The sequence below is a fragment of the Struthio camelus genome, chromosome Z, assembly GCF_040807025.1.
Source record: "Struthio camelus isolate bStrCam1 chromosome Z, bStrCam1.hap1, whole genome shotgun sequence".
Lineage (NCBI taxonomy): Eukaryota > Metazoa > Chordata > Aves > Struthioniformes > Struthionidae > Struthio > Struthio camelus.
Window position 1 is genome coordinate 77478139 of NC_090982.1, and position 21509 is coordinate 77499647.

The 21509-nt window shown below is 45.8% G+C and overlaps 1 protein-coding gene across 10 annotated transcripts in view; it reads right to left on the reverse strand.

The window, feature by feature from the left end:
- The window catches only part of LOC138060913 (AP-4 complex accessory subunit RUSC2-like), a 60341-nt gene that overhangs the window by 26994 nt on the left and 11838 nt on the right, over positions 1-21509 (reverse strand). For 7 of the 10 annotated variants that reach the window (XM_068926914.1, XM_068926921.1, XM_068926912.1 and 4 more), the window contains exon 2: positions 10417-10532. The exons of 2 other annotated variants lie outside the window; for them this stretch is intronic. The gene's annotated coding sequence lies outside the window, so the exon portion shown is untranslated. Of the gene's footprint in view, positions 1-10416; positions 10933-21509 lie in introns of those variants that run through there. One more of the 10 variants, XM_068926913.1, reaches the window with a different exon arrangement.

Consider the following 21509-nt stretch of genomic DNA (forward strand, 5'->3'; position numbering starts at 1 on the left):
TCCCAACAGTTAGCTGAAGGAAGAGACCCTGTAGCTTTACACAGAGGTTTAAAGAGGGAAACTGTTCACCTGACTATTGTTAAGACCAGGCATTTCTTGATCTTTTTTTGGGCCGAGTGCTTGAACAATCAGGCCCTGTGTAATTGATCGTGCCCAGACACTGTCTGAATCTCCTTTCAACAGAGTTCAGGGTGGGAAAAGAAAGGAAGAATGCTTCCCAAGATAATGAGATAAGAAGCTTCAGATTTGGGAACGAATTCTGGAACCAGTCTTAGGGTGAGAATGCCTAAGAATAGAAATGGCTCTTTGCACTACATGGCAACTCTTGATGTGACTTCTCTGGCCAAAACAAGTCTATCAAGAAAGGTTTTTTTCCAAGAAAGAAAATCTAGGGCAACTGTCACTAGCTCAGAAGTAGGAGAAGAAGAAAGTCGTAATGGACAGATGAACATATTTAGCCTTCATGGATAAACAGCTACAGTAAAGTTTTGATATCAGCAGAGGCACACAGAAGCCTGGACTGGATTATATACTCAGTGAAGCCCAGTCCTTCGTCTTTGCCAGCAGAGAGCTCAGATGCTCTACGTGAGTGACTGGCTGCTCCATTCTCCCCCTCCCACAAGCAGCTTCCTTCCCAGGAGGACAGCTTACATCTAGAAGCAGGTTTTATAACCCTCCCATACTAAGCTAGGTGCCTAAATAATTATAATGTTATCTATTCTTGACATCCCTTATATTGTTCATTTTTTGCCTGAGTTCTCGCAGCTTTTGGGCCTTGTAACTTCCTGAGCCAGTGAGTTCCCAGCTAATTACATGCCAAAGGGGCAGGTTTCTGTCAGTCCTTTTGAACACAGCAGCTGTTAATGTCACCGTTTGTTCTTGCGTTAGGGCAGGAAGAATATTATCTTCAGCACTACATTTGCCTGGTCCTTGGTCCTGCCACCCATCTCTCTCTGATTGCCTTCTTAATGTGTGTGCGTGCGCACACACGCGCACACACAAGGATATGCATGGCGAGTGGAAGAGGTGGAGGCAGAACTCAGAGGACCTGGATAAATCTGCAACATTAATTTACATAACAGAATATTTTCCATGTAAAAGAACTAATAAAAGGCAAGCCAGAACCTTAATAACATGCTTGTAAAGCAGAGCAGACACTACTAATGATAATATATACTTTTCTTCTGAGGGGAGAAACTTATCCCTCACAGGGGCTGGCAACCCAAACCAAACCCTTACTGTAAAAGCTTTAGTAGGGACAGCGATCAGCTGCCTCGAATGCGGCATTTCTTTTAGGATACACTCTAGAAGATGGCTCATGTGTTAACTGGGCTTGGAATGACTGGGCTCAACCGAGTATTAAGGGTCTAACTAACTAAATCTGATAACCCTGAATTAACCAAGGTGGTCTGCTGTGGAATGTCTTGCTGGGTTGCAGAGTAGGCATACACCTACTCTACAGGAGATAAGAGGAGGGTAAACTGGGATGATCCTTGGCTCTGTACTGGAGGAGCAGTTAAGAAGTCCCTGAGCACACACAGAGACTACCAGAGGGATGGCTGCTCTGCTTCTAATCTCTTCAGGGACGCTAGGGAGGGTTCAGGAAGACAACTCAAGAATGTAGGCTTCCAGTCCATCCCAGTGAGGACACACCCACACTGGGACACATTGTCACTTCAAGCCGTTGTGTCCTTTTTGTACAACATGTCTGAGAGAAAAGAACAAGTATAGTGTAGGAAGAGCTGTAGGAAGACTTTGCCTTTCCCAAGCCCTTACACTGAAATTGGCTTCAGCTCAACCATGAGATTTCAAAACTCCGAAATTTTTGTTCTGAATATGCACAATAAACACATCACGTAGCCTTGTTATTCACACACGCCCCAAACCATTTGGGAATATTGCTGGACTTTGAAGTTTAACAGCAGCATTCCTGGACTAATCAATCACAGTATGTGAGAATCATTCCTATTATCAATTTCAAATAATCCTCCTGAATTTCCTAGCAAATTTCCATGTTATAAATTGGGCAGCACATAAATCATTGTCCTCTTTCTCTTGAGCATTCATTATTTCATATCTTGATTCCTAAGTTTCTCCTCTAGCAGATAATTCCAGTTTCTTCAGTCTTTCCTCTTACGAGAGTTTTCCAGGACCTCATGCAGTTTCCTGGGCTGTTTCTCAATTTTCTCCAACTCTGTAGTCATCCTTCTGAGCTGGAGTACTAATTGCACACTCTTTCCCAACGAAAAGTGGGAGGTCCTCCGTTTTATGTACTGACATTAGAAGACACTGTACTATAATTTTCCATTCCATTTCTTATGTAGCCTAACACTCAAATGCAGGCATTCACCAAAAAAAGGTCCTCACAGAAATGGCAAGAATGGCATCCAGGCGCTCTTCTGAGCTTAATGGCAGCTTATTTGAAAGGTATCTTCTCTAACTCTGTTACTCGTGTTGTTTTCTTACAGTAAAAAATCAAGCTCCTAAACCTCGAGGTCTTTGCAAGAAGATTAGCCTAGAAGGAAACAGGCAATTTTTCTTACATATCTGTTCTCTGGGGAGAGGAGTTTCTTTTCACTGTTTGCGTAGTGTGGTTTATGGGGGTTTTGCCCTGTGAAGCTGCACAGATTCTTGCGGTAGGAGTGTGGGGAAAAGTCTTCCCTGCCCTCATGCAAAGTCTCTTTGTGGACCCCCCCCAAGAGATAAGGAGGTTCTCAATTACTAAGGTATGGGCTGAAAGATAGTTTGGCTGGTGAACTTACCTCATTAAATCAGCGAGGTCTGGCAACCTGGCTCCACAAAAGAAAGAAGCTTCCCCTTTCGTTTTGATAAGCAGGCCAAGTGGTTTTTGTGGGTTTTTTTCCTCAACCTCAACTTGCACCCAGGGGAAAGCAGAGAACGCAGTAGGAGACCAAAATTTTGGCTGCAGAACACCTTTGGTAAAGAGGGAAATCACTCCTCAGCATCTCCAGGAACAATACAAATGCATTGCTTCAGTTTGGAGTGTTTCTCCATCCTGTAATACCCAATTGTATCAGCAGCAGAAAGCCTGGGAGAGGTCAGCGTTATGGAGAAGGAGGTATTCTTTGATGTGGTTAAAGCTTGTGCAAGTCACCAGCAGAAGCACATGAGAGAAACTCCATTAGATCATTGACTACTAGTATCACTTACTCAACGAGGCACAGCAAGGCCTAAACTGAACGACATATGACTACCGTGGTGCCACTGTAGTGCTTTAACCACCCTAATGGCTGCTGCTTGTCAGTGCTGGGACACATCTTCCTCAGACAGTTCTTCCTCTCCATACCTCTTATTGTGCCGCAAAGTGTCTAGCCCTACTAGGAACAGTAGGGCTTCAAACAGCAGTTTTAAGGTCTAGAGACTCTTAGGAACATCTAAAGTCCCTTTGTGCTCCACGCAGTCTCACCTTTCCTCTCTGCTAAGTCCTCCCCAAGAGGCAGCCAACCCAAGAGAAAACAGGGACAGAAAACACACAGAAATAAGAGGCTGTCAGGCTTACTTTGATAAGATGCAGTCACCACCTTCAGAGTGCTTTATAAATATAAATAGCAAGCGTCTGCAGAAATGAAAGGGAGGCATAGGACATGAAGCTGAAGACAAAGAGGTGAGATCCGGATAAGGAAGATGCCATTCAAGCATCTGGCTTCAATCATCAATGGCTTCAGCAGCCATTTCAAGCACTATGAACTGCAGCAAGAGGACGAGCCTTAGCAGTGGGTCAAGTTAGATGAAATTGCAGGGGAATGAGAGAGAACAGCTTGTTGGCAATACAAAATTGCTAAGCATAGATGCGTGCTGAAATCCATTTGCTGTTCTTCCAAAGAGCCAAGCTACAACCACTGCTCATGTTAAGCCATATTCAGTCAACAAGCCCCTTAGAATTGACTGCAACTACTCACATACTAACAAGTGTTGAGGGAGAGGACAGCCACAGTAAGCCACAGTCCAGGGCAAATAGGGACACTCTAGCCAAGGATCAGCAGAAGGATCTAAGCAAAACCACGGAAGACATTCTGCATGGGATAACAATACCTTGGGACCACAGATATGAATTATTTATACCTCCACTGGATTTTCTCATGTTCGGGCTTACAACAGCACCATCTGAGTTACTGGAAAAGGTCTGAGGCCTGGACTACATGGAAAAAGTGCAGCGCAAGCAGGCACTGGAACTAGCCTGACTACAAAGAACAGTAAATTGCACTAGCACAATGCTCCAGACAGGTCATTCTCCCTGCTGAGAAGGGCATCTGTAAGGACAGCTATGCTGAGCACTGCTTCTGCTGCCTGAGCTACACAGAATACACGTGGCAGTGTAGTGTGATGCCTGCGTCCCCGCTCTTTGCCATAGGAAACCCAGAGAGGGATCAAAAGAAGGTGGCCTGGTAAACAGTTCAGGCAGAATTGGAATTGCTTGACAAAAAGGAGGCTAAGTAAGCCTGTGGTTACTCCTGCACCAACGCAGGCAGAGCAGAACAGAAAAAAGCCTGCCCACTGAAAGCATATAGGTCACACTCTCCCAGAAGCAATTGCAGCTGGTACCAGTTTACAAAGAATTGAGTGCAGCTCTGGAGTTAAAACAAACTAATGAGATTAGCCTAACTTTGTGAGAGCAAGGACTCCCTTCTCCATTCAAGAGTAACACCTGAAGAGTCCATTCCCTGAGGGCTGGAAAGAGCTGAGGGAGACGATCTACTTGGCACTGAACTGAGTCTGCGTTAGCCATCACTGAGAAGCACAAAATTTTCCCCAGGGTTGACTGCATCATGGTTAAGCAGCTCATTAGTTCAAAACATCACAGAATAACTGGAATTCTCATGCAAAAACTCATTTTCCTGCAACTGTATGCCAATTTTTCTGGCACCAGTATTCAGTAGAGTTCCTGAACAAACAGGACCATAGACACACAGGTCAGTCCCCTGCACATCCGGGAACCAAGGGGAAAGCAGACTCTCCCAGTCCAGTCCTCATCCTTCACCAAAGTGTCCCACTCTGCTCATGAACAGAGTACAGTCCAGTCTGATGTAACAGTGCGTCCAAGGGAAGTATCAGATGAAAGTCTGCTGTATATTTGCCAAGGTCCAACTGCCTCAAACAGGTATTTTCACTCTAACTCCCAGAGCAGAAAATCCCCTCTTGCCAGAAGGAAGCTAGCTCTCATCACTCTAAGAGCGCTGTACCACCAGCCCAAAAAGCATCACAATAGGGTGGTGATGTTCAGCCTCTACTTCGAGATAACATCCCGTGCTGGAGCTGAGAAAGCAATGGTTTGGTTTGAGTGTCAGTTTTTCATCACTTGCTAAGACCCAGTACTAAGCATTGCAGCCACCTCTCAAATACTTGTGATTATTTGTCACTCAATGGTACTGCCAGCGCCACACCACCAGCACTGCACAAACACCAGCACATGGTTTCTCTCCCAACAGCTCCAAACTCGGAGGGTGAGCCTGAGCCAGAAAGTGTAGTCACATACACTATGGTCACCCAGCTGCATCGTGGTCACTATTTACCTGGGTAGCTCTGCCTCCTGTTATTGCCACTTGGCTGGCAGTATCCTTCATCACCTCACCTATGACACACTCCAGTCAACCTCAGCTCTTTGCCACTGGGCTGAACACTCTCATTTACTGCAGTTATTATGACCACAGTCTTTTCTCTCTGTCTAAATAAGCACCTGAATAAGTCACCTGCATCTTTGTGCTCCTTTAAGCTTCCCTCCACTGGCAGCTTTACCTGTCAAGTTTTTCATTCAGCAAGCTTTTTGGAGCAAAGGATGTTTCTTATGTTGCTCTATGTAGCACCTGAACCACTGAGCCCTGACCTTTACTGCAGTTTCTTGATGTTAACGTATCATGAACAAAACTCCCAGCAGCATGTTGCCTGACAGACTGCGCCTGAACCACTGCCTTGCCCAGTAGGAAATATTTGCATGTGTTTTATGGATAGAAAATTCCATTACTAAATAATTCCATTACTAAAATAATTTCTGTGGTGAGAGAAAACTGGAACAGACATATAAATGTCAGGGCACGCAGGGAACCTGCTCAGCAGATAACATGAGAAATCCCTACTAAGGCTAGTTACCAACACAGCTGTCATTGACCACTGCTATGGATTTCACCCCCTGCCAGCCATGAACCCTCAGCTCCTTCAAGTCTTATATTGCAGCCTCTTGCATAGTCCTGGAATGGGGTTAAAATTCTGGCTCTTTTGGACCTACAGATTGGATTGGGACTTACGGCTCAATCTGCCAGAATCACTTTATCCCCCCAAAATCTTCTCAGTCAGTACTGTCATTCAGTTCCACAGCTGACAGGGAGGTATCTCCATCTCAGATCCTCAGCGTCTCAAAGACTTGGGCACCTCTCACTTATCATTTGCTTTTTTTGGTCCATGAGAACCTTGTTGGTCTGCTTGGGCCCATGAGAAACTTGCCTACAGAGATATCACCTAGCATCGGTGATACAGAAGTGACTTTGGACTGAATGATCTCAAGCTGATCCAGTTTGGACTGAATGATCTCAGTCTGATCCAGTTTACATTTAGAAGAAGAGTAAAAAAAAAAAAAAAAAAAAATCAAACAGCTCTGTAATGAAGTGTTTTTAATTTGAAAAAGCAGCTCTTTGGTATATTTGGGAAAACAGTTAAAAAGTCAACAAAAACGAAGAGCTGGGGGAATACCACAGAAAACACTTTGAATGTACACCATAAGTAATCTGGAATCCATATGCCAAGCACAGCGAGAAAATTTGAACAGTAGTACTCCTAACTAACCTGAATGAATAACCACATCAGGAAGGATATTAGAGGGAGGTAGAGCACTTGCAAAGAATGGAAAAAGGAGTTATTCATCCAAGAAAATTCCACCTTAAGACATCATGGGAAGGGATACTGAAAGAATCACAAAGGTCAAGCATCGTTAAATTTTGCCAAGGAAACCTAACAAGTTCTTCAGCCACATAAACAAAAAGAAAACAAGGAGAGAGGAAGAGAGCCAACTGTGCAAGGTAGAGTGAAAAGACAGATCTAGATATGACCCAAATAGCTACACTCTCTGATGCTGTTTCAGCAAGAAAAACATGGAAGCTGGGGCGATGACGTGTTAGGCAATTCAGGGAAAAAGAAGGTGCAGAAAAACGATATGATTATTTGAAGTGCAAACAAATTCAAGGGTATGAATGCACTCAAGTTAGAGGGACAAGTCATTTTTGCTCCCAGAACAATGAAAGAATTGTTGCATGATCACAGCTGGCATCAGGGCTTTTGATAAAAATATCCATGAGGAAAAAGGGAGGGAGGAGGGGCAGCCATGTGGATAATAAAGGTAGAGCCTATACCTGTATGGAAAGAGAAAGGGCAATGATCCATGCTAGAACAGATCTACTGGCTTGCCCTCAATGCTTTATAAGGTTACATAAGAATAAGGTGCCAGGGAAATAAATGAAAAATGGGGCAAAACAGAACATGGGTTTGCTAAAGGAGGGTTACTGCCTGGCTGTCAGGAACAAAACCAGAGTGAGATCTTGACTCACCAGGAGCCTCAGACTAGAAGGAAATTAAGATCTCTGGGACAGGGAATTTTGTCTTTGTTTCCTATTACAGCCTCAGACACTCTGACAAGCAATAATGGAGCCACAGGCAGCCCATTTGTGAGCCCCTTGCATATTTTCCTGGGCACCTGCACCTCCTGCAGCGCAGGTCCAGGCCCACCCCAGAGGATAGGGCTGCACGTTATCCCCCGCATTCTGGATCAAGGCAGCAAAGACAACACACAGTAGCAATTTTACTTCCTTCCCAGGAATCACTTTCAGTAAGCTCCAGTCCCCAGAAGCTCTTGCCCATCTTTCAGACTGTAAGAATTTCAGGGCAGAGACTCTATGCAGTCTTAGTGCTTAACAGATGCTCCTCTGAGAGTTACAACTAAATAGGCATAGCCTGTGCATCGTAGGGAGTATTCCCCCCCATGCAGGGAAGCAGGCTGCATCACCACCTTCTTATTCTGTCAGGCAAACATTGTACACGCTGCAAATTCTCTTCCACACCCTGATACACGTGTCCTGCATAGATTCGTCCTGTCACGCATCCTGTCCCCTGGCCCACGATGCGCCTATAAACAAACGCACACATGCTGCTCTTACCCCCTAGCTACCTCCTGCAGAAGCCTGTTCTGTAGCATCACCCCTTCACAGCACAAATGCAGTCTGGTAGTGTGTCCCTCACTGCACAAATCCCCCTTCTCACACCTGCAGGAGTACATCCTGCTACCCAGTCCCACCAGGCTGAATGGGACAGACGCAAAGAGGGTTCTTAGTCCTTGAGGAGAAGTTTCAGGCCTGGGATGAGAAGGAGCTGCAGTTCAGTAAGCTCCAAGGAGCTTCCAATACATTGTCACAGAGTTGTGGGCAGAACGCACACTGCCTCGTGGCTTTGCTGGAAGCCCCTGTACTTCCTATTTGTCACCCTGAATAGAAACTCTGGGTTTTTACTTCTTCACAAAGCGTAAAGACCAGAGCGCCTTACCACAATACAGGAATGGAGAGTGAACAACTGTCTGAGAATCTGCAGCCGTAAAATGGTTCCTTCAGAAAACCACTGCAGAAAAGGCTGTCCTGAGGATCGCTCTCATCTCAACAAACCTGTTGGGTCTGCACACAACGCTGACCACCTCAGGGAACACAGTGAGAGAGGCTGGAGAGTGACAGTACAAACCCTGACAATGACAGCCCTGGATTTCCTCTCTTGTGCCCTCTACCACTGGTCTCTAACCCACAACCCCCTGCTCTCCTATCTCTGCAAAGCCCCTCACACGCGTCTACGGCCTTTTGGTGCCAAGGTTCCTCCACTGCTCTGTCAAAACACTTAGTATTTTACCTACATTATTCCTGCTATCCTGGGGCTCCTGAAAGACCTAAAGATGCTTTATATGAACTACTCTCTGGTCATTTCAACAATGAGCTGCCCCCAAGCACTCTGCCAAGCTTGACAAACTGCAGAAACGCTTTGTGAATAGGTGAGAGCTGCCAAACTTGCTCATTAGCAATATCAGTATATGAGACTTCAGGCGTCCAGAGGTAAAAAGCAGAAGAGCTCGTCCTCCCCTATACTTCATACATCCTTTACAACACCCATCACTCCAGTCTCTATATGTATGTTCCACAATAAGCCAATGCTACTGTAATTCCCATAAACACCACATTTCCCCCAGACACCTGCAACGGCAACCCCACATGCTCAGCATTTTCCATAACCCCAAAAGACTTCATCTGCTATTTGCTCATTTCCTTATGTTACTACAGTCCCATGTGTGCATTCCTCTATAGCCACATCATGGTACCACATGTACCAAAATCTTGTTCTTTTATACCTCTGCCTTATTCTTCTGACCATCATCCTAAAAATTACCTCTTCAACATCTAGATCCCTTTCCCACATAGATCCTTCTCTTTGTTCAAGCCCTTCTCCTTTTGCATTTGCAGAGGCAGCTTGATGGAAGGATTTATGCAGGGGTGGGGGAGGGAAGAAGACAGTCAGGGAGGGAAAAAGAGGGATTTGGTTATAACAAGACCACGTAATTAAGCTCTAGTAACTGGTACCCAGCCTAAGCTCTAGTAACTGGTACCTAGCCTGGACCACTCATCTCAGTAATTAAAAATAATAATTCCTCCATGCTTAGATAACCTTTCTCTCCTCATCTGTGAAAAGCGACAAGGAGAAAGCATTCATTTCACAAGCATCACAGACACACCCTGAGCTGTAACACAAAGGACTCCAACCTGCACAGATTTCCTTGGATAAGAGCAGGATTTTACCTGCCACTCTATTTTATGCTAACACCTTTTTGTGCAATTGATTTACTGCTATTAAAAAAAAAAATAGAGCCCAAAGCCACACAGACAGCAACCTTTTCTCTGCCTGTGTCCTTTGTTTCTGGCTTTTCATGGAAGCGCTGTCTGTCAGAACAGCTTTCATGCTGCACAGCAGCAGCACCGCCAGGGATGCACAGAGAGCATGGCAGCTCTCGAGACCAAAACAATCCGGGTGCGCTCGACTGTCATGGCAGACACAATGAAGAACTGTGCAACTGCATTAAGAAGTGAGCATTGTCAGAGCAAAACACAGCTCGCCTCTGCACAACCAGCCCTGGACATGGCAACCGCTATTTCATAGATACAACGAACAAACGTATTCTGCATAGTAATATCAGCCTCCTCACTCTCTTACATCAATTACAATCACTACCACTCCAAAGCAATAAGAGACAAAGCAATCCTGAAATCTGTAAGCTCCATTGGGTAGCTGGCAATCTCTATAAAAACAAACCAACCCCTTTGCAGGACAATGGCTTGAAAACCGTTCAGCAAGAAAAACGCCCACCCGATCACTTTCCCATCTCACCTTTCCACAGATCCTCTGTTCCCCGTCTCCTCTCAATGAACACACACTGCTCCAACAGCACCAGCCAGTGCCGAGCGCTCAGATTCCAGCAGGCTCTGTGTTCTCTCCCCAGGATGCTGTGGGAAACACAGAGTCAATTTTTTTTTTTTTTTTCACAGCTGCATCCCTGGCAATGCAGAGGGTCTGCGCAATCACATCTCCAATGCTCCTGCTGCTGTTGTGACGTTGCTGCATATGAAGGAGCAAGCATGCCCACAGCACAGCCGCTCCGGCTTGCGGTCAGTCCCTGCGGGACCTCAGACCAAGCAGGGGATGGGAGGGAGCAGACAAGGAGGGGAGGGCAGAGAACAAGTTGAGCTGGAAGATGGATGATTGATTCTTACAGTAAGTGGGAAATCAGGAAGATAGCCTGAGAAAACACATAAAGACAAAGCCTGTGTTGTAAAATAGAGCGGCAGCATCTTATCCTGTGTTGAGCTCGTGTTTCAGATGCTGCGTGGCTGCAAGCTTTCTGGTCTCTTCTGGCTTTGGAAATCAAAGGGAGCTGGAGTGCTATGTTCCAACTCACAATGGCAGCCAGAGTCCTTGGAGATGAAATGCTATCCTGCAAAGCAGCACACAGGAGGAGGATGGGCAGGACTCAAACTGAAAGATCAGGAATACTACAAGAAGCTTCCTGAAGCTTCTCTTCTATTTCTGTAATGCCTTTTCCTAAACAGCTTTACCAACAATATCCACATAACATCCCTGAAATGCAGCCACCCCTGGAGTGGGATGCAACCACAAATAGTTCAATCACTGTCAAACACACCTAGTAGGAACAGGATGTAAAAAGTTCAAGCTGTCACAGGAAATCTTACATCAAGATCCCAGCAACCATTAACTAGAGCCTGGGATTAAAGTGCTGCCCATAGCTTAGCCTAAATCCTGGCACCCCTTCAAGGCAATCCATAACAGACCCTCCTTCCTAAGAGGAAGCCAAGATGCACAGAGATCACTACCTGCAAAAAGTCAGGCTCTTTTGTGACCCTGGGACCACGCATAAGGTTTCTTTTGGTCGGCCCGCTTTCACCAGAGGCTGCTGCAACCTGCTCCATATGCAAGTCTATGCAGCTCCTGGCAAGACTCAGGCCCCTTCGCTGCGCGACACACACTGCTACTTTAGGATTTCTCTTCTGAAAAGAGCCCTGAACCCTCTCCCTGCCCCCTGAGGCAGTAACTTGTTTTTCTGTCACAGGCTGGGCACAACTACACACCTTAGAAACCAAGTTGGGCTCAAAGGCCATTCCAGCAGGGATGTTTATAGCAGTAAAGCAGCTCCCCTGAGCAACCATCCTAGAAGGATGACTCACATTATTTCACTTTGCTGTCTAACCCTACTCAGAGGGCTAAGTTAACATTACCGCTCTTCTACGCTATCAAGGCCTAAAAGTCTGAACCAAAACCCATCTCCGTCAAGGGGACTAGGCAAGTCAGAAAACAGGGTAAAAACGTCACACAGACACATAATTCAAAGAAATTAAGAACAATCACACACCTTAGTACTTTCTGCTCTATGCCACGGTACACCCAAAACAACTGCCAAACAAAACAAAACAGCTTGAACACCACAATACTTTGTACAGGCTTCTGCCTCTGAAGATGCCAACATAAAAAGCTATACTAGAAAAATATTAGATTCATCACTGGAAGCGGTTGCCAATCATCTTGGATCCCAGACCACTATCAACCCTTAAAATGCCTCTTTGGATAATGTTCAAATCAGACTTCTGAGCGAAAACACAGTGACTGTTCCCACCAAGTAGTTATCAAGGGCTCCAAAGACAGGCATTTGGGACTTTGCCAGTGCTATGGTTATGGGTACAGAAAGAGACATCTACAGGAACACAAAAGGACGGACCTCAGGCTGTCTGTGGCTAGGCAGTCCATTCACATAGCCTGGGAGCCAATATCACAGGCGCAGCTCTGCCACTCACCTCCAAAACAGTGGGAACAATCTGTCAGTCAGTCCCAAAACTCAGGCTCTGTAGATCCTTCCTGCGGGTGATGCACACGACCCATATGTGGTATTTCACGCTCCCGAGCCCACTGCTTGCCCCACACTCCCATCTGATCCCATTCACGTGGTAGGGACAAGACTCAGGGATGATGCAGCCCCATAGCAGGAGTGAGGGACGTACCTCCACGCCTGGCGACTGCAGCAAGCAGAGAGCTAATCCTGGAGAGCCCTGCTCCCCCAAGCTGTGGTAAATGAGACTATTAACAGTTTCAGCTAAGTATTCCCATAGAGTGCAGCCCCCAGACCTCCCTAAGGCCAGTCCCATTGCAGTGTCAGTGTTAATTAAGGCAGACTCGAGCAGACATCTCAGGCCCGCTCAGCTAGGGCAGTAAGGGAGCGGCAGCAAGAAAGGAGACAGAGTCTCAACTGTGGAGCTCTGCGCAGAACAAGTAGCATTTGTTACCCAGGAAACTCATTCCCACACCAGAGAGGAGAATGGAAACTATTCTGGTGCCCTCCCCAGTCCTCCGCAAGCTTTGCCAACGCTGACGCTGGGAGGTATAAATGCTGGCAGGCTGAACGTTTGCCTGCATCGCTGCCCCTGCCACAGAACACTGGTATTAACTAATTCACTGACAGTAATGCCTCCTTCATGTAGCAAGTAATCACCCCAGAGCAGATGCAGTCAGGGAGCTGTTTTGTTAGAAATCAGATGGAGCAATGCAGTAGAAAAAGGGCTCCTTCAGAAACACCCCCAGCTAGCTATTTACATATGCTTCACAATGTAAACGTTCGTATCCTCCTCCCTGAGACAGTTATTCAGGTCAGTGCCTTCCCCCTCACCTAAACTCATGTCCTTGCACCCCTGTTGCAAGCTCCCATTTGCTGCCCCTCTCCGCAACAGCACTAAAAACGGATGGGTTTTCTCAGAGCTTCACAGGCAATAAGAGATTACAGGCAGTCACAGAGAAGAAAACTCTTTTCTGGGGGCTGACTTCTAGGAGATGACTTCTCTTTGATCACAAAGATGAGTCAGTGTGAGAAGGGGAGGATGGCCGACTCCGCAGTCTCATGCAAAGGAGGGGAGCAAGGGAATTGCAGGCTGGTAACTCTGCTCCTTTGAGAAGCACAGCACGGAAGATGCAGGGGCCAAAACCAGCCTGCTCTTACAGTAACCCAGCTCCATTCTCTGCTTTGCCTGGAGAGGTACGGGATAGATGGTGCTTCCCACACACCTTCAGCATTGCAGGGTACAGCTTGGCAGGAGAGACCTGCCTATCAAGCAATGTTAGTCTCACTACTCACAGGCATCCCAGATGTAGGGCAGGGGTTCTGCCATCCTCCCCTTCCAAGGGTGTGAGAACTGAGTGTACAACATGTTCTCCAGCCCATGTATTCCAGTAAGGAAGGACAGGCATCCCATTCCCAGTGCCTGGCTGCAGCACTGCTCACTACTTTAGCAGGAGCCCTGTGCACCACGCTTGGGCGGGGCATGGGCCAGACATATGTACCTCTCGGGCTCTGTTCTCCTGCAGACCATATCCAGGACATGAACACCCCCTCCAACCCCTGATCACCTAGAGTAAAAAAGCACAATGCTCTTCTACCTTGTCAGGAGAATACTCATCTGCTTTCACGGACTGTGCAGAAATCACCCACTAAGGCCAGCACAACTCTGCAGACAAGAAGGAACAAACCTTCCCACTCTCACCACAACTGTATAGCAAAATCACCCACTTCAGCAAAAACAGCTCAAGCCTCCCACCTATTTGCTGCAAATCTTCTCTGGTAATCAATGGAGTGGCAACAGCTCCGGCCCAAATCCCAGCTGGCTACCTCAGCCGTAGCTCTGACATCAAGCACCAGATAGGAAAAGGCCTTTAATCATGCCTTTGATCAGGCACTGCACTCAGTCTACCCACCCTCGCAACAGCCAGACAGCCTCCAGGCTACAGCCTCTTCGCTGCAACTCACTGGTGTAACTCAGCGCAGGGAGCTGACTGCCTCCTTCTCCAGAGGATGGAGATTTTGGTTTAGGCATCGTTACTTCAGTGTGCCTTAAGCAAATAAAAAGCTGCAAGAGCAGCAGCAAGGTCATCACCACAGTGGACAGCCTGTGCCTTCTGCTCCAAAGCAGATACATAAGAACATGCCTAGGCCACCGCTTGATTCCTCATGACCCCATTTGGAGCACAGCCACAGGAGGAAGAGACATGTCACGCTTTCACACATGCTGGACGTTCAGGAGCAACCTGGGAGCAGCTCACTGCCTTTCCACCCTCACTCACTGATTCAGAAATCTGAATCCACAAAACCCCATCCACCACCAGTCAGGCCATTTCAGGAATGCCAGACAGGCATGTTGGTCAGAGCTACTGATCAGCATGGTGCTGCTCACCTGGAGCAAGGGGGATCAAAACACAGATGCCTCCAGGAAAGCAGGAAGTACTGAAAACTTAAAAATCCTCAAAAAAAAAAAAAATCATTCCCCATCTCTGCAAACTCTGCCTTTAAGGTCGACATCATCTCTCCCCAAAACACAAAGATCAATACAGGCTGATCATTACCAATATGTGCTTGACAACTTTTGTATCTAGCATAAAGTGGGAACAAAATATGGATGATTTCGAATGAGGAGAGCAAAAAAATCCAAAGAGAGTGAGAAAAGCGCACAACAACAACACTACAGTGACAATGCCTGCCCTCAGCCCCTGCATTTCCCCAGAGGGTCACTAATGATTCCCACTGAGCCTGGGTTCTGAGAGGAAGCAAGGGCAGAGGCGTAACCATTGGCAGGGCAATGCTGGTTGCACATACGCAACAGTAGGTTTCACCAAGCTGCTCAAGATGACTCTGCCCCAGCAAGCCCTGCCCACTCTATAGAACAGCAGTACTGATTTCTTCAGGGCTAGCAATCCGAGGCAGGAGACATGCTTCCAAATAAGAAAATGGCTTGATACCAAAAGGTGTTTTTCCAAAAAATTGACTATTCTTGTTTGATAAATATTTTTTGAGATAACAAAATTCCCAAACTCACTCCTCTGATGTTTAAGAACCTAAAAATTTCCAGCTTACCTTTATTCATGGGTAGCTCACCCCTAGTCATTCCTGTTCCAAAGATGACCGTTAGCATCAACATGTATCCAGTCTGTGTTTAAAGTTAAATTATTCAAGTTCTGTAATTGCTTTGCAGTAGGTAGGCTCTCCCTTTCTTTGATCACAGCAGTAGCCCTTCTCTGGACCTGATCCACTTTGAATCCAACCTTCTGAGAGTGACCAGAAACATACACAATCTTTCAAGTGAGATCTCAACATGCCTTAAGATAATAGCACTAACATTTCCCCATCTCTGCTAGAAATATTTTGTCCAACATGTCATTTTGGATGACATTTATCTTCTTCATGGCTGCATCATATTAGTTGTTCACAGTTATCTCATGCTTGACTGACAGAGCCTGGATTTTCCTTTCTCCCTTATTTTCCCCAGTGAGCTCCCAGATGGAGCTGAACTTTCTGCTTCTTCCTAATGGACATGACCATGCAATTTTGAACTACTCAGTTCCCATTTGTATTATTCCTTAAGTCATCCAAGTACTTCCTTCTGAACAACCCTGAACTACCTCTGAATTGATGATGCTCCCCAGCTTTGTCTCTTCAGGAAACGTTATTAGCAAACTCTTACTTTTTAATGCTCAGAGCTTTTATTTCATATACTGACTAGGTTACATTCCAAGGCTACTTTCTACTGACAACTTCCCTTCGGACCAGCATTTCCTCTTTCAACATTCCTCCTATCTTCCTTCAGTCAGTATGCTGCTCCTTACTTCTCGGCAAAGAATGTTGTGGAGGGAAGAATTTCATGCTTGTTCAAGAGGAGGCAGGACAAGTGCTTGGGAGATCCACTTCAGGTTACTAAACAGATAAAACACAATAGACTTAGGAAATACCCTGAACTGAAAAAGGTCAGAAGCTAAGGAAGTATTAAGGTATCATATCTGCTTGCCTTTTCCTCACTTTTCCTTAGCTGACCATTTGCAACCAGTTTTGCAAAAAGAACACCGTGCTAGGTGGATCCTTCATCCAGGCCATTATAGTGATTTCTGTCTTCCCATATTAAGGTCCGATCTTTCCTTTTGTTAGCAGCTGACACCTTCCTGCTCAGGAACAGAGGCTTTTACAAGCTCCATAACAAGTCAAAGCCACCAGATAGGGCTAGTTCTGGCAGGGGTCCCTAGAGGCCTGGGCTGAGTTCCACATACCTCAATAATACTGAGACATCTATGGGAAAACCAAACCAAACTCACTGTCAGCTGCCTGTTGCTAGTCCCTTCCAGCCCAGGACCCCAGTTTGCTCGTATTGCTTTCCAGGGAAAGTATGGTTATCAGTATTTTACACGCAGGAGACTGAGGCAACATGGAGATGTGCTTCACTTGGTACTACACTGGAAGCCTGCGGGAAAAGCAAGAACAGATCCTAGGATCCCAGCGCCCATATTTCAGCCCTAATATTCAGTGCTTCCTAAAGCAGGAGCACAAAGAAATAGATTAGCAGTTGAGATAGAGGGAAGTCAGGACAAAAACAACAGACCAGCTCCTGAATTGTTGTCTGAAGTCTCAGCTTCAATCTGATAAAACAAAGCTCATAAAGTTGTACAGAAAACCTTCAATTAAAGCAAAGTTTGGACATAATTGATGCAGTCTATGCTTTCAGAGTGCCTGAAGCAAGAGCCCTGCTATGACAGCAGCCCTGAGTGCTTGAACAAACACTCGGGCTTTGTTGATATAAACCATTGCAACAAAAAAAGCACTGGCAAAAGGAGCAGAAAGGGTATTATTACAAAAAGATATGCCTTCTAATTTGGCAACCAACCACTTGCTCTGAGCTGGCCATAGAAACAGCAGATACTAAAGCGTTCTGGCTTCACTTACATGAAAATTAGCTTTCAAGAATGTGATCAGTGCTGTCTCTATAGCACAATTTACCTCAACTATTAGTACATTTTCTCTGTGACTTAACAGTTCCCCACCGCCAGGAGGAAAGCCTCAAATTGCCACATTAGATCACATAGTAAAACTGATGCTTCTGGCAGCCACAATTCTGCTGTATTCACTGGTTTGTTTCTGACCTGAAATAAAAAAGATACTTTTTTAATATTTACTATCCAAACAAGCAGCACAGAATCTGCAGGGTTCAGTTGGACCTATACAGCCACAAGCCGGTTCACTGTCTACATACTAGGGACAAGCAGAGATTACTGTGTACATAGCGGGCACTGCTCAAAAAGGTGACTGCTCGAGGTTCCCAAGATGTACCTAAAGTGACACTGCCTTCCCACTGCAGAGGCATCTCCTGGCTGCCTTAAGGTGAGTGTAACTGCACTGCAAACAAGCCTCAGCTCACAGAGACTGTAATGGATGGGTGCAAACAGGAAAAGGGCAGAAGAAGAAGAACATCACTGATGGAGACAAGAGAGGCTACATCCAAGAACGGAGAAAGTCTCCTACCCTCCTATCAATACCATTCAGTCATAAACATTCCAGTTTTCTGATGAAACAGCAAACAGAAAACTGCTCTGGATTTCACACAGAAAACCTCACTCACTTCACCTCCCTCTGCACACATCTAAGCCCTTTTTTGCCATCACTGCTCAGAGCAACAGCAAAAGTTAAGCAGTGATATCTGTCAACTCAAGGTAAACTGTTCCCAAAAGACCTCCCAGGTCTCAAACACACTCCCATCTTTACAATAAACCCCAGGGAGCATATAATCATCAGCTGATTTAGAGATACAAGATACTAACTATTATTTATACTGCTTTTTCCTATGTTTCTTCATTTACCACACAAACTGGCCACTCTTGCTGCTCTGCGCTGCTCCCTCCCCCAGGTGGTTATTTTAGTGGCAAATAAAGTAAGCCCTAGATAGCTTGTGCTTCTGCAAAGCCCTCTGCGATTAGAATAGACCGCTGAAGGTACACTCAAAAACCATCCAGCAGCAACAATCCTACAGCACAGCACTGGTATGCTTAAGACAATGCCACCAAAGAGCCTGCCTCTGTTCATGGGCATCCTAGCAGGCACTTACAAAAACTTCAAAGAAGAGGGGGAACAGTCTATTAAGGGAGAACTGTTGAAGACTTCTCCTAAAAAGCCTGTGCAATGCAGGCTTGTAACCAAATCCTGGCAGTCCCATCCACCTCTCATACCTTTAACCTGCTGGTTCTTAGAGGGAGTGGTTGTCTCTTACTTTCATCTGCACCACCTCTAGTACTGATACTGTCAACAAAACAGATAACGTCTACATACAGACTGTAAATAGACATAAATTATAATCATTACCATGACATCTTAAACAGCATGCATTGGACACCCCCACCCACAATCATTCTACAGGACCTGCTCACTCAGAAGGGATCTGTGGTTACTGCAAATCACAGACTGAACATGAATAATAGTGGTATTTTGCTTTGAAGTAGACAAACAGTATGTAGGGCTGTATGAATAGGCGGATCATATGCAAGACATGGAGCAAGCCTCCCACTCCACCCAACACTAGTAAAGGCCTCATCTTCTACCAGTCTGGTAAAGATTTGGACAAACTGCTTAGAGTCCAAAGAGAGCAAGAAAAAAACAGAAAGGAAGAAAGCACAGAGCAGTTGGGTTATTTGTCTGTATAAAACTAGGGAATACACAAAAGTAGTTCTGAAATGCATAACAGGCTACTGCCAGGAACGAGAGAATAATCAGAGAATTCTCCCCTGACAACAGGAACAGGCTACCCGAGGGGCAGCCAGGGAAGTTTAGGTTAGGCATCAGATAAAACTAGCCACTCATCACTCCACCAAAAAAAAAAAAAAAAAAAAAAAAAACCCACAGCAGTCAGGAGGTAATATTCTTAATATTTCACATAATCTACAAGAGGTCCTGTCTCAGAAGCTCTTTGTTTTACAAATTTAGAAACATATATTCTCGTTAGTTTGCACAGATCCTTAGTGTCAGAAATTGGAAATGGTCTCTTTTTCTAGGTTTGCCACTAAGAAAGGTCCATCAAATGCCTTGACCAGCCCAATGTGCCATGGCATTAGCATACACTGATGGACGGAGGGGACTGGGGTGCTAGGCTGTGGAATGCAGCAGCCAAGGTCACCATCACTGGAAGTTTCTAGAGACAGCTGAAACAAAGAATCATAAGGAATGGCATACTTTAAGTCAACTTTGCCTGGGTCAGGGAGATGTAATTACATGGCTTCTAGAGGTCTTATTTTCTTACGATTTCTGTTTGACTCAGGGGAGCAGGAAGCCTCTGATGAAAGATTAAAAGCCTGAGAAACAGAAATACGCTTCTGGAAAGAGACAGTAAACCTACACGTAAAGGCAGAGCGTGGAAAAGCATCCCATTGCCAACTTATCCAATAGCTAATCCACCTGGCTGTTCAAACCCACCCTGAGGGTTTGGGTTTTTTCCCCCTAAAAGGAATGTGCTTGGTACCAGCTTCTACCCAGTGAATTCATCTTACTTTTGTCCACCACAGTGAAGAGAAACTCTCTCATTGGTCTTGCTGAAGTTGTTACTTCACCACAACTGATAACCCTCTTAGCCTTTTCTTTGGTTACTGTTACCTCTTCCCAGCTAATAAAGCAGGCTGTAGTGGATTTTCGGCCAGCTATACTCCGGGTCTCCATGTCAGGCCATCCCATGATTAAACAACCTTTTGGCTGTATGCGCTTACAGGTACATGCTAAAGCAGCACAAAGAGTCTAATCTGTGGCATCTAGCTGCAGTACTGCCAGTTATGCAAGGTCTGCATCCTTTTCAAGTATGTTCCAGCTAAGAGGCACCATGTATGTCTGTACGTAGACAGATACACATGCCTACGTAGGCAGGCACACACAAACACATAGAACTGGGAAGGATGTGCCTTTACACTGTGTGGAACAGACGGCAGTTTTGCTCAGGACTGAGAAACACCCACAGCAAAGGGGATGGCATAGGGATAAAGGGGATTCCTGCACGGGAGGAAATCCCGACATACTCTTTAAAATAGAAAACAAAAGCTGTTAAAGGCAAAGCCTAGTCCAGGGCTCACACAGTGCCCATGATCTGGCACCAGTGAGGAGACAGATCATAAAGGCAAAGCAGGTCATAAGAGACTCCTGACATGTCAGGCTTAGACTGGGTTGAAGAGACTGAAATCGGACTCAAACCTCATGTGAGGCAGGTGAAAGAGAGGAGGCAGTCTGCTCTACGGGGCTCCCTGTGGAGTCATCTTATCACTTCAGGAACCACTGGAAACTGTGGTGTGGGACTCTGGCACCTCGCAGAAGGCTGATGATGAACAGCCAGCAAAGAAGCACTCAGGACAAACAAGGCCGTGCATCCTCAGGCATCCCAGGTACATTCCACGCATGAGAATAAGAGCATACCAGTGTGGAAAGAGCCCTTGGGAGCTCTGTAATGCATACCACGAAGATACAGAGCCTTGGCTCAGACCTAATAATAAACAGGAATGATGATGACTCAAGGCACCTCATATACTGGCTGAACATTTATAGAGGAGTAGGAAGCCCCTAGTGAAGGGCTAATCAGACTTACAGAATACCTGGAAAAACAAATACGCCTTTCAACTCTGTGATATATTTTCACCTTTGACAATCCTAAAAATCTGTACTTTGAACACACATGTAAGAAAGCACTCCAGCCCATGCACAAACTCAGCCAGTGCCTTTCATCGGACAGCAAGGAAAAAAGAAGCTCCACTAAACGGCAAGAAAGGGAGGAGGGCTACCGAGGGCTGAGCAAGCTAGATAAGGCAGTCAAAGCCCAAACGCGAACGGCTGTTGTGCTCTAATTCTCGGTGCAATCGCTGGAGAAAACTCTCGGTCATGATGTTCTAATGGGAGCTGCCCTCCATCCCTGAGGACGTCTGCCAGAATTAGTATCCCTATATCAGGGGAGGTGAAGCACGGAGCACCAAACAGCAATTGGGACCTTTTCAGCAATTTCTACAGGCCTGCTGTTTTCACAGCAACTTTCTGTATCAGCTTAAAATAAATCTAGCTCTTCAGGAAGTGAAGTACTTGGAGGCTTTAGAAG